This window comes from Nicotiana tomentosiformis, chromosome 8, assembly GCF_000390325.3.
Source record: "Nicotiana tomentosiformis chromosome 8, ASM39032v3, whole genome shotgun sequence".
Lineage (NCBI taxonomy): Eukaryota > Viridiplantae > Streptophyta > Magnoliopsida > Solanales > Solanaceae > Nicotiana > Nicotiana tomentosiformis.
In genome coordinates this window covers 2,197,101-2,212,716 of record NC_090819.1, presented here as the reverse complement: position 1 = coordinate 2,212,716, position 15,616 = coordinate 2,197,101, and the positions used below count along the sequence as shown (strand labels likewise).

At 38.5% G+C, this 15,616-nt stretch overlaps 1 long non-coding RNA gene across 1 annotated transcript; it reads left to right on the top strand.

Moving 5' to 3' along the window:
• The first annotated feature begins 1,834 nt into the window (after positions 1-1,834).
• On the top strand, positions 1,835-5,131 carry LOC104112356 (uncharacterized). The gene is made up of 2 exons (XR_689965.4): positions 1,835-2,309; positions 4,768-5,131. It is a non-coding gene; the product is annotated as an uncharacterized lncRNA (long non-coding RNA).
• The last annotated feature ends 10,485 nt before the right edge of the window (positions 5,132-15,616 follow it).

Sequence of the window (15,616 nt, the reverse complement as noted above, 5' to 3'; positions counted from 1 at the left end):
CGTCGACAGAGGCGGCCCAACCTCATCGGAGGCTATATATATATATATATATATATATATATATATATATATATATATATATATATATATATATATATATATATATATATATTATTTAATGAACATCATTTTTAAAAAAATTAGACAAGTGAGGATGTGGAATTAAAAAAATGAGAACTTAGTTTTATAAAATACAAAAAATTAAATGAATTTAACGTTGATTGCGTACATCACAACTGAAATGAGAGAACCCAGAAAACATAAGTGACTCCTTCTTTTTCAGTAAGTCCCTTTCTATATTTGGTAACAATTCAACTTTAGATTTTTCTTTTTACCATTAATGAGATGATTTCTAGCCCAAAAACTTCTATGATTTATTTAAGATTACAAGTTTCAAAAGCCTTCCTTTATTTCATAAAATCCATGTCCAGGCAAACACTTTCATATAAATTGTGACGGAGAGAGTATAATTTATGTAAGGAAAATAAATAATAAGTTAGATTATTAGATATAGTTACGTGACCAACTAATGAATAGAGAAATATAATTAAGTAAAAAAGTAAAATAAGATTGACAGAAAACTATTTTAGTTATATTAATTAGAGGAAGAAATCGAATTATTAAAAATTAATATGACAATAAAAAAATAAATTTATCAATAATAAAAAATAATTATATAAATAATAGACAACTATATATAGAGAAATACTAGTAATTTTGGGGCCCTTAAATATTTGGGGCCTTCACTTGTTTTAGGGTTGGGCCGCCCCTGTCCGTCGATTAATCCTTTTTTTATCTGTATTAAATATGGATCAGATCGGATAATTTAACTATTTTTTACATTTCTTATTTTTGACCCGTCCATATCCGCCCCGTTCCGCCCGTTTGCCACTCATAATTCAAGTAAATCCGTATCTATGAGCTAGGTCCGCCCCTGTCTAAGACTGTACAACCATCATCAATTACCGGAGTCTTGAGTCAACTATTTATAAGTACAATAGAGTGAATTCATCATATTACGCATTTATTGGTTCGTGCTTTCCTATAAATATTTAAATAATTTCAAAGAAAAATTATGTAAATATAAAAGGGTCATCCACTATATTAAACCATAGTGGGTCGTACGGTATCAGGGATGAAGAATGTAACCCAAGATAACTTTGATATTATTTTATCTTATATTTGATTGGAATTTTCAATTTTGAAAAAAGTAATTCCAAGATTATATTATATCATAATTTTATTTTATAGCATATTCAAAGTGAAATTACAGTACTCGGATTAGCTAATCATGAATAAAACAAACAAATGACAACAATGTCCTTCTCTCAAAGCTATTTCCCAAGCAAATGCAACTTCAAATCAAAAGCATATTTTGGATTATACGCCGTATATCTTATTTTAATTCAATAAATCAAACATATCACTAGTATTAAATAATAAAAAATTATTAATTACTATCTGACACAGCTTTTGTTTAGGTTTTATTATTATTATGTTACAGATTCTTTGACTTTTTCACTGCTGCATTTCTTTTTCAATACTATTATGATTATATATGCTTTCTTTAAGGCGAAAATTTATCAGAAATAACATCTCTATATGTACAAGATGAGGTAAAGATGTGTACTCTTTGCCCTCCCCACACCCCTTATGAGATTACGCTGAATATGTTATTATTATGCTCTATAATTTTCTTAACAAAACTAGACAATACCTTTACCTTTGTGTAGGAGGTTTTTTTCATAATAATAGAAAATAAAAATGGTGTAAGTTTACAACAAATAGCCAAAAATATTAAGTACCGAAACAGTTTCAGTTTCTGAAGTTCTAAGTGAGAACCTACTTTTGAAAATTACGAGTGCTGCAATATGTGTAGGCAGTAGCCGTTTCAACATATTATTATTATTATTCCCTATGCAACTTTGGCTCCCTTTTCTCTTCCTCGTAATTCGTGCACCTGGGGAAAATGAAAACCCCCTTCTTAAACCCCAACACACACACACACACAGAAAAAAGAAAAAAAGAAAAAAAGAAAAAAAGGAGAAGTGTTTCACTGTTAAAACTGTCTCTGCCTTTAATGGAACAAGACAAATAATAAAAGAGAAAGAACAAATCTTTTTCAAGAAGAGAGAGAGAGTGTGTGTGTGTGTGTTTTAAGATCTGTTTGAATGCATTTTCTCACTGTGTTTCTCCTTTTTTTGTGAAAACACTTTGACCAGTTAGGGTTTGTTTGGACCAAAACTAAGTTCTTTGGCCATGGCATTGCTACTGGATTTTTCAGGAAGGTGGTTTTTTCCCCAAGAAAGGTAAAACACTACAGACCTTTTTTTTTATTTTTATTATTTTTTTCTTGCAAACTTTGCTCCAATCTGTTTTCCATTTGTTTATTAAGCTTCTAAATATGAAGAGAACTCATTAAGCTCATTTCTTGATTTTGTATTCACTTTTTTTTTTTTTTTTTTTTTGTGTGTGTGTGTGTGTGTGTTTTCAACTTGGTCCGTTCATTATGTCTAAAAATTTAACTTTTTTTTTTCCTGAATGGGAAATTTAAGGAGCTTCTGTTCTGGCTTTAGCATTTGTTTTCTTCCGTGTTATGGTAATTTTTCCAATTAGAATTCATTCTATTATCCTGTATCTTCTGTATATATAGTTGAAGCAGAAAGATTGAATCTTGATATGCACATTTTGTTCAGAGCAGGCACTTATGTAGTGAATGGAAATCCTAATAGATATATTAGTTGGATGATTTTGAGCCTTTGAGGTTTACTTTTGAGTAAGATATCTCCTCCACCTTCCCCCCTCCCTTCCCAGGGGAGCCAAGAGATCAGCTATTAAAATGAGGAGCTTTATAGCAGTGAGGTTATAGGTTTTGCGATTTAGTTATTTGAGCATTCACCCTTTAACACAATTAAAGAAGGTGCATATGGTTTTTCCACCTGGCGCTGTAGGCTATGTTGTTCGGACTCTTCGAAAATGTTGCCGGGTTCGTGTCAGATCCTCCAAAAGTAGTGCATTTTTTGTGGAGGATCCAACACGGGTGCAGCAATATTTTGGAGAGTCCGCGCAATATAGGTTGTAGGGAATTCAAAGATCTTGGGGTGTCTTAGGTGAAAATCATCTAGCAGTGAATATTTCTCACAATTCCACTATAGCGGATATAAGAGTGTTCACAAGATTGACTTTACCTGATAAAAATGAGTTTTCAAAGGATCAATAATTAAGGTAGATCCTCATTTTGAGGTCAAGAATTTCTGTTGGTGAAGGTCAAAGTTCCCCTGTTGCTACCTGTGCTGGTGGGAGAATTTGAGGTGCTTGTAAGCTGGCCCAGACATCGGATACCAGTGTAATAAAAAATCTCCCCTGATGCATATAATCTTTAGTCGCAAAGGACTCCATTGTCATTTTAATCTCCATAGTTTAATGTGGCTCTTGGTGCTAAAATATTCTGTACCTGCAGGTCTAATTCTGAGATAATGGTGGCAAATATATGCAAAAAGTTTAGTACTTTACAATTTATTCTGTAAAATTGACATATTTTCAGAGATCATACATTTACTTAATGTGGGAATAAACAAAAGTCATTCAGATAAAGAAAAGAGTCACATAAGTTGAGATGATAAGGAACAGGCAGATAAAATCCAGAGCTTAAATTCCTATGCTTGCCTATTTAGGTGTATATCATATAATTCACGTTGCTCATGCATATCAATCCTGGTGGAGTGGTACGTTTTTTGTCCCTAGAATTTCATGCTTTCTTTTCTAGGTATTGACAACTAGTGAGAGACCTTTCAGCTGGATGCCTAAGGCTACTCCATTCTCATTTCTCTTCCCCCTTTCCTCCCTTATGATATGAAACCATTCAGCCTAAGCTCTAGACTTGTCATGTAGGAAAAATTGCTACTTGAAATCTGTTTCAAGGATATGCAGTGAGGATTTTTTGAGGTAATTATTGTGAAGGAAGGGGTTGGATTCTATAAGAAGGGATAAAGAGCCGCTGCTGTTCAGGAGCTAAGACGAGAGGAGGATTTAGAATTCATATATCAGTAGTTGCAGTGCTGGACAGTTGAGTTATCTTTCATTTTGTTTTCAATCTTCCGGAAGTTGCAGGGAATGAACAGATAAGAGTAATGAGGAAAAAGAAGAGGCAAAAACATGACTAACGAGCCCCTTTGCTCTTAGGAGGCGGATTTGAAGAACTAGACACATCTCTTTAAGATGGTTGGGTGGCATTTTCAAAGCTTAACTATAAGATACAGGAGGGGTTCTAGTGGTCCATCTTGAAGAGGAAAACTAATTTATTGAAAATGGTGCTAAATTCTTAGAGGTCTTAAATGGAACCTAAAAGCCGAAGGCAAAATGCAACGTTATATTACTCCATTTTTTTCTCTTGGCTTTAAATATCTTACTGAAAATACTATTAGGCTAACACGCCCTCCCCTCAGGCTTTGGTCCAGTAGCAAGAGCACAACGCATGGTATGTGGGTTAGACGCACGCCATGAGTTCAAACCTAGCTGCGGACAAGAGCAGACAAAAGCATGGTATTTATTTAAGTGGATAAGGGTTTTTTTTTGGGGGGGGGGGGGGGGATCTAAGCTCAGAATTGAAGCAAGGTGCATAAGTTTGTACTCGCTGGATGCAAGTCCATATATTTTTCTTCTTGAAGATGAAATGGTCCCTTTTCAACTGCTCAATCCCAATGGTGTTTCGATCCGATGCTGTTCCAACTGTTGATTTCTGACTTTTTCTTGCTATATCTTCTGCAGGTCAGATAGAGAAGCAGGAGTTGAGCTTGCTTCAGAGGTTTTGAGCTGGTGGTCAACTGTTAAACCGGGTTGAACTTCCTTGTGATTTTCTAGAACATGTGAACTAATTACATAATTAGTTAATTAGGGAATGAAGCCATCGGTCCGCGAAGCATATCAAGCTTTGTATCATATTGACAATACCAGTAGTGATTCATAGTGCATGAAGTATTTTTTGGCATATCAAAGCTACTAAGGTTTATATTATCTAAGTTTTGATCTGTTCCTATTCAAACTTTAATCAGGATCTAATGCTCAATTAGCGTGGAGGTCTTTGATCACTTGATATTTAACGCGTATTGTATATCCAATTTCCTGCTTGTTACACCCTCCTTTTTACCTTTCCCGAGCCTTTTTATCCGTTTATCTTTGTATCTTTCCTGAGCCGAGGGTCTACCAGAAACAACCTCTCTACTTTCTCAAGGTAGGGGTAAGGTCTGCGTACGTACTATCCTCCCCAAACCCATATGCGGGATTAGTCTTCCTTCTTGTTACTCTGAGATGGATATATTATGCTTGCAATATTGAAAATGAAAATCATCATCAATTAAGTATCAGACTTCAAGATCCTACTGTGGAGGAGCTGTGAATATTGCAGGCAGATTGTGAATGATTTTGAATATTGTCTGAGGAGCATAGGACTGATTTTAGATTTTAGGATTCTTTTTCCCTTTTTATGTGAAGATGTTGAAATACTTACTAAATTTGTGGGTATTTTATGGATTTGTCATACATATTTATGCCTGAGATGAGATTGAATTTAACATGGTTGTGAGAATTCATATATCCAATCCCAATTTACTTGGGATTGAGATGTAGTTGTCTAACATATTTGCTGAATAGCTATGATAAAGATTTTTAATGCTACAAACTCTAAGGATTCCCTTGTAAAAGATTTTTAATGCTACAAACTCTAAGGATTCCCTTGTAGTACCTTTGGTATTATTAATCCCTTATTTGGTAGTATTTTTTAACTTATGTATAACTAATATATGTATTAGTTACATTATATCGCCCATTCAGTACTATTCTTATACATTGCAAATCAACATTAGCAATACCATCAAACCAAACAGTCGATAAAAAAAAGTAATTCCGGCAGCATTACTAATACATCATATTAAATACTATTCTTATACAACTACAACACAGGACACACTTAAGATTTGATTTTGAACAAGTATTAATATTTTTTAACTAAAACAACAATATTCTCTAACGCAAAAAACAATACCATAGTTGCCTAGTTGATCCTATTGGGCTCATATATAATATAATATATGCGGTCAGATCTCTTTATAAAAGTTATTCTTTATAACAACACTTCATTATACTGGTCAATTTTTTTTGGAACCAATCTTTTATGTTATGTTATAATATCTGTTCTCTATAGCAACACTTCATTATATCAGTCAAAAAATTTCAAAAAACGAAACTGTTATAAAGAGGTCCGACTGTACATCGTAATTTGTAGTGTTTAACTCAATTGTAGTAGAATATAGAGTAAACCGCCCACGGTATAGTTCAAGTTAAGAAAATTGCATAAACGATATTAGCACAATTAATTAATCAGTTTATTATTTTAGAAATCCATTTGCATAATTCCTCCATGATTATTTTTTTCTAGTATAATGAGAGTGGAAAAGATGCTTCTGCTAATTAAACGTTTAATACGTCCACTGAAAGCTAAAAACTGTATTTTTCTAATAAACACAGCAGATATGTTTTCTTCTTTCTCTGAATTAAATTTTGAAAAGATATGATTATGAATAATCATAGACTCCACAGGATAATGATTGAATATTATTAATATATATAGTGAATGCGGATGATTCAATAAAAGCATAGATGGATTCGGGACAGGTTGTGTGGGTTCAACCGAGTTTGTTTTCTACTCCAACTATGTATATATACATAAAAAGTTAAATTATATGTATATAATAAGATTACGCTCATTCTGAATGCACTAAATCTAAATTCGACTGGCCCTTTCTATTTTATTTTTCTCCGAATTAATTTTGGAATAATATAATCATGAATAATCATAGACTTTACATGATAATTCATGATTTTAATTAGAGAATGAACGTTACGTGATTTTCTTTCATCTGCCTAATTATCGGGGATAGAATGACGACCCCATATCTTTGTTAATGGAAGGTAGCAAATACCAAATAAAATAGTCGACGTGCATGCAAGCTGGCCTATAACCGTATTATTATTATTATTATTATTATTATTATTATTATTATTATTATTATTATTATTATTATTATGTATTAACAAAGGAATTGTATGAATGGATTTAACCATCTAAATGTAGTTATATAATTGGTTGACTTTTTCAAGGGCGGCAAAATGACTTTGAATTTAAGTGATTCTTGTTGTTCTAATTAAGTTATTCCCCCATGCAAAGCATATAAATGTCACGATCCTAAATTTCCACCGTCGGGACTGTGATGGCGCCTAACATTTCACTTGCTAGGCAAGCCAATGTTAGAGAATAATTAAACCAAATCCTTATTTCCATTCAGTAAATAACAATAATTAGCTAAGATGAAATATAGTAAGTGCGGAATAATATAAAAACTGTATTAATTACTACCACCCGGATCTGGAGTCACAATTCACGAACTTCTAAGATTTCACTACAAGTAAATATCTGAAGAAAATACAACTGTCTTCGATACAAATGAAACAGTAAAGGAAATGCATAGAAGGGGATGCCAAAGCCTGCAGACGCCAACATGACTACCTTGGGTCTCCAAACGGATCAAGCCAACAACTAGACTCAGGGTTAACTCGGTCCGGTACCAAAATTTGAACAGAAAGTGCAGAGTGCAGCATCATTACAACCGACCCCATGTACTGGTAATGTCGAGTCTAACCTCGGCGAAGTAGTGACGAGGCTAGGACAAGACATCTACAAATAAACCTGTACAATATATCAATTTATACAACAATAACAACAATTAAAGAAATAAGGCAATAAATATTGGGAAGGGGACATGCCGAGGGGATTACATGGTGAGGAATCACAACAAGAATGAGAACATGATCAATCGATATATCTTTAACAGAAAGAAACAAGCAAACACAATAAAGGAAAGTGCACGACATCACCCTTCATGCTTTTACTCTCAATCTCACCATAAGAAACAATAGGAAAGTGCACGACATCACCCTTCGTACTTTTACTCTCAACCTCACCATAAGAACTAATAGGAAAGTGCACGGAATCACCCTTCGTGCTTTTACTCTCAACCTCACCATAAGAAATAATAGAAACGGCACGACATCACCATTCGTGCATTAACTCTCTCATAACATGGTACGGCATCACCCTTCGTGCATTATCACTCACTCACAAAACGTTGCACGACATCACCCTTCGTGCTTTAACACTCTCCCTCACCAAGATAATGAACAATAACAACAGAGATAGAAATATCAAGAACAAGTCTTACTTCAATATTCAATTCCACGTTACTAACTTCAACTTTGAGTCAATACTCAATCAATACCAATTTCCGTAGAACATAATCAGAGTTGTTCAACATAATGAATAGCTAGCGTAATCATGAACAATATGATCAAGGAATACCACGATTACAATAATAAAACTCACTTGCATGTTATGACTCGACAACAACGCATAGGTACTCTTCACCTCACCTATATGTTGTACTCGACATACAAACACATAGCAAATAGGCACATAATACCTAATCCCTCAAGCCAAGGTTAACCACGACACTTACCTCGCTCCGAAGGCCACTCAATACTCAATCACAACTTTTCCTTTCACATAAGCCTTCAGACCAATAGAATCTAGCAAATTACTAACCAAACAATTCAATTCAAGCTTTAGGAACTACCCACGATTGCAAAGAATTCAATTTAGGCCATTTTTGAAAAAAATCAACAAAAGTCAACACCCGGACTCGCTTGGTCTAAACCCGAAATTCGGATCAAAATCTGATTACCCATTAAGCCCCAAGCCCGGATATACAATTGATTTTGGAATCCGACTTCAATTTGAGGTCTAAATCCCCAAATTTCGAAATCCCTAGTTTCTACCCAAAAATCCCCTATCCCACCATAAAAACTTTTGATTTTAGGTTGAAATCTTGTAAAACGTAGTGAAAGATTGAAAGAGACTAGTTTAGAATCACTTACCTATGATTTGGGGAAGATATGGTCTTTGAAAAATCGCCTCTTGTATTTTAGGTTTTGAAGATTTGGGAAATGAATCAAAAATCCCGTCCAAAAGTCATTTTGATCAGCTGCAGATGTCGCATTTGTGACTTGGGCTTTGCAAATGCGAAGCCCGCAAATGCGAACTCCTCGCATCTCTGCTGCGTTCGCAAATGCAAACCATTTGTTTGCAATTGCGAACATTGAACCATCGCAAATGCGATGAAAAACTCGGAAATGCGAGAATCCCAGTCCGAGTCCATCTTCGCAAATGCGGACAACCGTTCGCAAATGCGGCATGTGATGATCGTAATTGCGATCCTAAACATTGCAAATGCGAAGATCCCCTTCCAATCCCACTGCTCGTAAATGCGATGCTTGCATTTGTGAGCTAGACCTCGCAATTGCGAAGTCTGTAGACTTGAAGCACACCAACTATGATTTCTATGTTCAATCCACTCCGTAGCCTATCCAAAACTCACCCGAGCCCTCGAGGTTCTAAACCAAAAGTGCACACAAGTCTAAAAATATCATACGAACTTGCTCGCACAATCAAATCGCCAAAATAACACCTAGAGCTACGAATTTAGCATCAAATCCAATAAAATTCTTAAGAACACTTTAATAATATTCCTATTTTCTCAACTGGACGTCTGAATCATGTCAAACCAACTCCGTTTCTTACCAAATTTCACAGATAAGTCTTAAATATTATAATAAACTTGTACCGAGCTCCGTAACTAAAATACGGACCCGGTACTAACAATTCCAAACATGAATCAATTCTTAAAGACATTAGATTTTCAGACTTTTAATTTTCATCAAAAAATCATAACTCGAGCTAGAGACCTCCGAATTCGATTCCAGGCATACACCCAAGTCCCATATTTTATTACGGACCCACCAGGACCGTCAAAACACAGGCCCGGGTCCATTTCCCCAAAACATTGACCGAAATAAACTAAAATTAACTTTTAAGGCAAAACTTCTTATTTTCATCAATTTTCAACATAAAAATCTTTCCGAAAACACACCCGGACTGTGCACGCAAATTGAGGAAGGTAAAAATGAGATTTTTAAGGCTTAAGAGCGCAGAATCGAGTTCTAAAATATAAGATGACCTTTTGGGTCATCATATTCTCCACCTCTAGAATAATCGATCGTCCTCGAACGGACATAGAAAAGTACCTGGGCTGGTGAAAAGGCGGGGATATCTACTCCGCATATCGGACTCGGACTCCCAAGTAGCCGCCTCAACAGGCTAACCTCTCCACTACACTCGAACTGAAGGATAACTCTTTGATCTCAACTGGTGAACTTGCCGGGCTAGAATATCCACCGGCTCCTCCTCGTAAGTGAGATCCTTGTCCAACTGGACAGAGCTAAAATCAAACACATGGGACGGATCGCCGTGATACTTCCGGAGCATGGACACATAGAATACCAGATGAACAACTGCTAAACTAGGTGGCAATGCGAGTCTGTAAGCCACCTCGCCCACTTTCTCCAGAATCTCAAAGGGCCCGATATACCTAGGGCTCAACTTGCCTTTTTTTCCCAAATCTCATTACACCCTTCATGGGTGATACCCGAAGCAACACTCTCTCCCCGACCATGAATGCAACATCACGAACTCTGCGGTCGACATAACTCTTCTTCCTGGATTGAGCTGTGCGAAATCGATCCTGAATAATCTTGATCTTATCCAAGGCATTCTGTACTAAGTCTGTGCCCAATAACCGAGCCTCCCCTGGCTCGAACCACCCAACTAGCGACCGACACCTCCTACCATATAATGCCTTATAGGGAGCCATCTGAATGCTCGACTGGTAGCTGTTGTTGTAGGCGAACTCTTCAAGGGGCAAGAACTGATCCCATGATCCTCCGAAGTCTATAACACATGCGCGGAGCATATCCTCCATGATATGAATAGTGCGCTCAGACTGCCCGTCCATCTGAGGATGAAATGCTGTGCTCAACTCAACCCGCGTACCCAACTTACGCTGTATTTCCCTCCAGAAGTGCGAGGTGAATTGCGTACCTCGATCAGAAATGATAGACACGGACACACCATGAAGACGGACGATCTCGCGGATGTAAATCTCTGCCAACCGCTCCGAAGAATAGGTAACTGCCACAAGAATGAAATACGCTGACTTAGTCAGCCTGCCTACAATGACCCAAACGGTATCGAACTTCCTCTGAGTCCGCGAGAGTCCAACAATAAAATCCATAGTGATACGCTCCCACTTCCACTCAGGAATCTCTATCTGCTGAAGCAAACCACCAGGTCTCTGATGCTCGTACTTTACTTGCTGACAATTTAGACACCGAGCTACATATGTAGTTATGTATTTATTCATCCTCATCCACCAATAATGCTGCCGCAAGTCCTGATACATCTTGGCAGCGCCCGGATGAATAGGATACCAGGAACTGTGGGCCTCCTCAAGAATCAAGTCACGAAGTCCATCCACATTAGGCACACAAATATGACCCTGCATCCTCAAAACTCCGTCATCTCCAACAGTAACCTGCTTGGCACCACCGTGTCGCACTGTATCTCTAAGGCAAGCAAATGAGGATCATCATCCTGCCGATCCCTGATGCGCTTAAACAAAGAAGACTGAGCAACTGTACAAGCTAGAACACAGCTGGGGCTCATAAACATCCAACCTCACGAACTAATTGGCCAAGGCCTGAACATCCAATGCAAGCGGTCTTTCACCAACTGGAATATATGCAAGGCTACCCATACTAGCTGACCTTCTACTCAAAGCATCGGCCACCATATTGGCCTTCCCGGGATGATACAATATGGTGATATCATAGTCTTTCAATAGCTCCAACCACCTCCTCTGCCTCAAATTGAGTTCCTTATGCTTGAACAAGTACTGCAAGCTCCGATGATCCATGAATACCTCACATGGAACGCCGTAAAGATAGTGCCTCCAAATCTTCAGCGCATGAATAATGGCTGCCAACTTTAGATCATGAACATGGTAATTCTTCTCGTGAACCTTCAGCTACCGGGAAGCATATGCAATAACCTTACCACTCTGCATCAATACCGTACCTAGACCAGTACGGGATGCATCACAATATACTGTATAAGATCCTGAACCTGAGGGTAACACCAATACCGGTGCCGTAGTCAAAGCTGTCTTGAGCTTTTGGAAGCTCGCCTCACACTTATCGGACCACCTGAACGGGGCACCCTTCTAGGTCAATGTGGAGTGCTGAATGAAACGGCCTGGGAGGATGGCCTCTGTCATAAGTACCTCGGCCTCCAGATGAGGCTCCACTGAACCCGCCGGAGTGGTGAGGTCTTTTGTGAGACCCCTGACCTCCCTGAGCAATAACCATCTCGACTTGTTTGGCGACATTGGCAGCCGCCTGAAAAGAAATCTCACTCCCAGTCTCCTTAGCCATCTGCAATCTGATAGGCTGAGCAAGTCCATTAATAAACCTCCTCACCCTCTCTCTCTAGGTAGGAAGTAGAATAAGAGCATGACGAGCCAAATCCACAAAACGGGTCTCATACTGAGTAACAGTCATACTGCCCTATCGGAGACGCTCGAACTGACGTCGATGCTCCTTTCTCAATGTGATAAGGAGAAACTTCTCTAGGAAGAGCTGAGAAAACTGGTCTCAAGTAAGAGCAGGCGACCCAGCTAGTCTGGTCAACAAATAATCTCTCCACCATTTCTTGGCGGAACTATTCATCTGAAATGCAGCAAAATCGACCCCATTGGTCTCCACTATACCCATGTTCCGTAGAACCTCGTGACAACTGTCGAGATACTCCTGGGGATCCTCTGAAGGAGCACCGCTGAAGTGAACTGGGAAGAGCTTGGTAAACCTGTCCAATCTCCATAAAGCCTCAGAAGACATAGCTGAGCCATCACCGGTTTGTGGCACAACAACCGGCTAAACTACTCAGACTGGATGAGCTGCTGGGGCCAGATACTGGGGAGCTATCTGCTCCGGAGTGGGAGTAATGGTTGTCTGGGCTACTCCCCCAGCCTGAGAGACTGCTAGTACCATGGGAAATACGCCAGTCTGGGCCACACTCTCCATAAGGCCCACCAAACGGACCAAAGCGTCCTGAAGTACTGGGTGGCAATGAACCCCTCCGGAACCTGAGCTGGTCCGGCAAGAACAGTCTGGGCTGGAACCTCCTCGTCAAGATCTATCTGAGGCTCCACTGCTGGGGCTGCTGCTCGGGCTCTGGGATGAGCTCTGCCCTTACCTCGGCCTCGGGCACGGCCTCGACCTCGACCTCTGCCCCGCGTAGGAGCTGCCACTAGAGCCTCTGGCTGTAGCTCAGTTAAGGAAGCAGTACATGTTTTCATCATCTGTGAGAGAATAAGAGTAGAAGAGTCCAATCAGTGTTGAGAAGACAAAATCGCACGACAGAGAAGAACATGAGTGAAGTTTGTTCCTAAACTTCATAACCTTTGGAAGATAAGCACAGACGTCTCCGTACCGATCCTCCAGACTCTACTAAGCTTGCTCGTGAATCGTGAGACCTAGGTAACCTAGTGCTCTGATACCAACTTGTAATGACTCGAAATTCCCACAGTCGGGACCGTGATGGCGCCTAACATTTCACTTGCTAGGCAAACCAATGTTAGAGAATCATTAAACCAAATTCTTATTTCCATTCAGTAAATAATAATAATTAGCTAAGATGAAATATAATAAGTGCGAAATAATATAAAAACTGTATTAATTACTACCACCCGAATATGGAGTCATAATTCACGAACTTCTAAGATTTCACTACAAGTAAATATTTGAAGGAAATACAACTGTCTTCGATACAAATGAAACAGTAAAGGAAATGCATAGAAGGGGATGCCAAGGCCTGCGGACGCCAACAAGACTACCTTGGGTCTCCAAACGGATCAGGCCAGCAGCTAGACTCAGGGTCAACTCGGTCCGGTACCAAAATCTGCACAGAAAGTGTAGAGTGCAACATCAGTACAACCGACCCAATGTACCGGTAAGTGTCGAGTCTAACCTCGGCGAAGTAGTGACGAGGCTAGGACAAGACACCTACAAATAAAACTGTACAATATATCAATTTATACAATAATAACAACAATTAAAGAAACAAGGCAATAAATATTGGGAAGGGGACATGCCGAGGGGATTACATGGCGAGAAATCACAACAGGAATGAGAACATGATCAATCGATATATCTTTAACAGAAAGAAACAAGTAAACACAATAAAGGAAAGTGTACGGCATCACCCTTCGTATTTTTACTCTCAACCTCACCATAAGAAATAATAGGAAAGTGCATGGCATCACCCTTCATGCTTTTACTCTCAACCCCACCATAAGAGCCGATAGAAAAGTGCACGGCATCACCCTTAGTGCTTTTACTCTCAACCTCACCATAAGAAATAATAGAAACGGCACGGCATCACCCTTCGTGCATTAACTCTCTCATAACATGGCACGACATCACCCTTCGTGCATTATCACTCACTCACAAAACGTTGCACGGCATCACCCTTTGTGCTTTAACACTCTCCCTTACCAAGATAATGAACAATAACAACACGGAGATAGAAATATCAAGAACAAGTCTTACTTCAATATTCATTTCCACGTTACTAACCACAACTTTGAGTCAATACTCAATCAATACCAATTTTCGTAGAACATAATCAGAGTTGTTCAACATAACGAATAACTAGTCTAATCATGAACAATATGATCAAGGAAAGCTACGATTACAATAATAAGGCTCACTCATATGTTATGACTCGAAAACAACGCATAGGTACTCGTCACCTCACCTATACATTGTATTCGACATACAAACACGTAGCAAATAGGCACATAATACCTAATCCCTCAAGCTAAGGTTAACCATGACACTTACCTCGCTCCGAAGGCCACTCAATACTCAATCACAGTTTTTCCTTTCACACAAGCCTTTGGACTAATAGAATCTAGAAAATTACCAACCAAACGATTCAATTCAAGCTTTAGGAACTACCCACGATTGCAAAGAATTCAATTTAGGCCATTTTTAAAAAAAGTCAACACCCGGGCTCGCTTGGTCCAAACCCGAAATTCGGACCATATCCCGATTATCCATTCACCCTAAAGCCCGGATATACAATTGGTTTTGGAATCCGACCTCAATTTGAGGTCTAAATCCCCAAATTTTGAAATCCCTAGTTTCTACCAAAAATCCCCAATCCCACCATGAAAATATTAGATTTTAGGTTAAAATCTTATAAAATGTAGTGAAAGATTGAAAGAGACTAGTTTAGAATCACTTACCTATGATTTGGGGAAGAAATGGTCTTTGGAAAATCGCCTCTTGTGTTTTAGGTTTTGAAGATTTGGGGAATGAATCAAAAATCCCGTCCAAAAGTCATTTTGATCAGCTGCAGATGTCGCATTTGCGTCCTGGGTTTCGCAAATGCGAGAATTATATCGCAAATGCAAACTCCTCGCATCTCTGCTGCCTTCGCAAATGCGAACCATTTGTTCACAATTGCGAACATTGAACCATCGCAAATGCGATGAAAATCTCTCAAATGCGGACAACCGTTCGCAAATGCGGCATGTGATGATCGCAATTG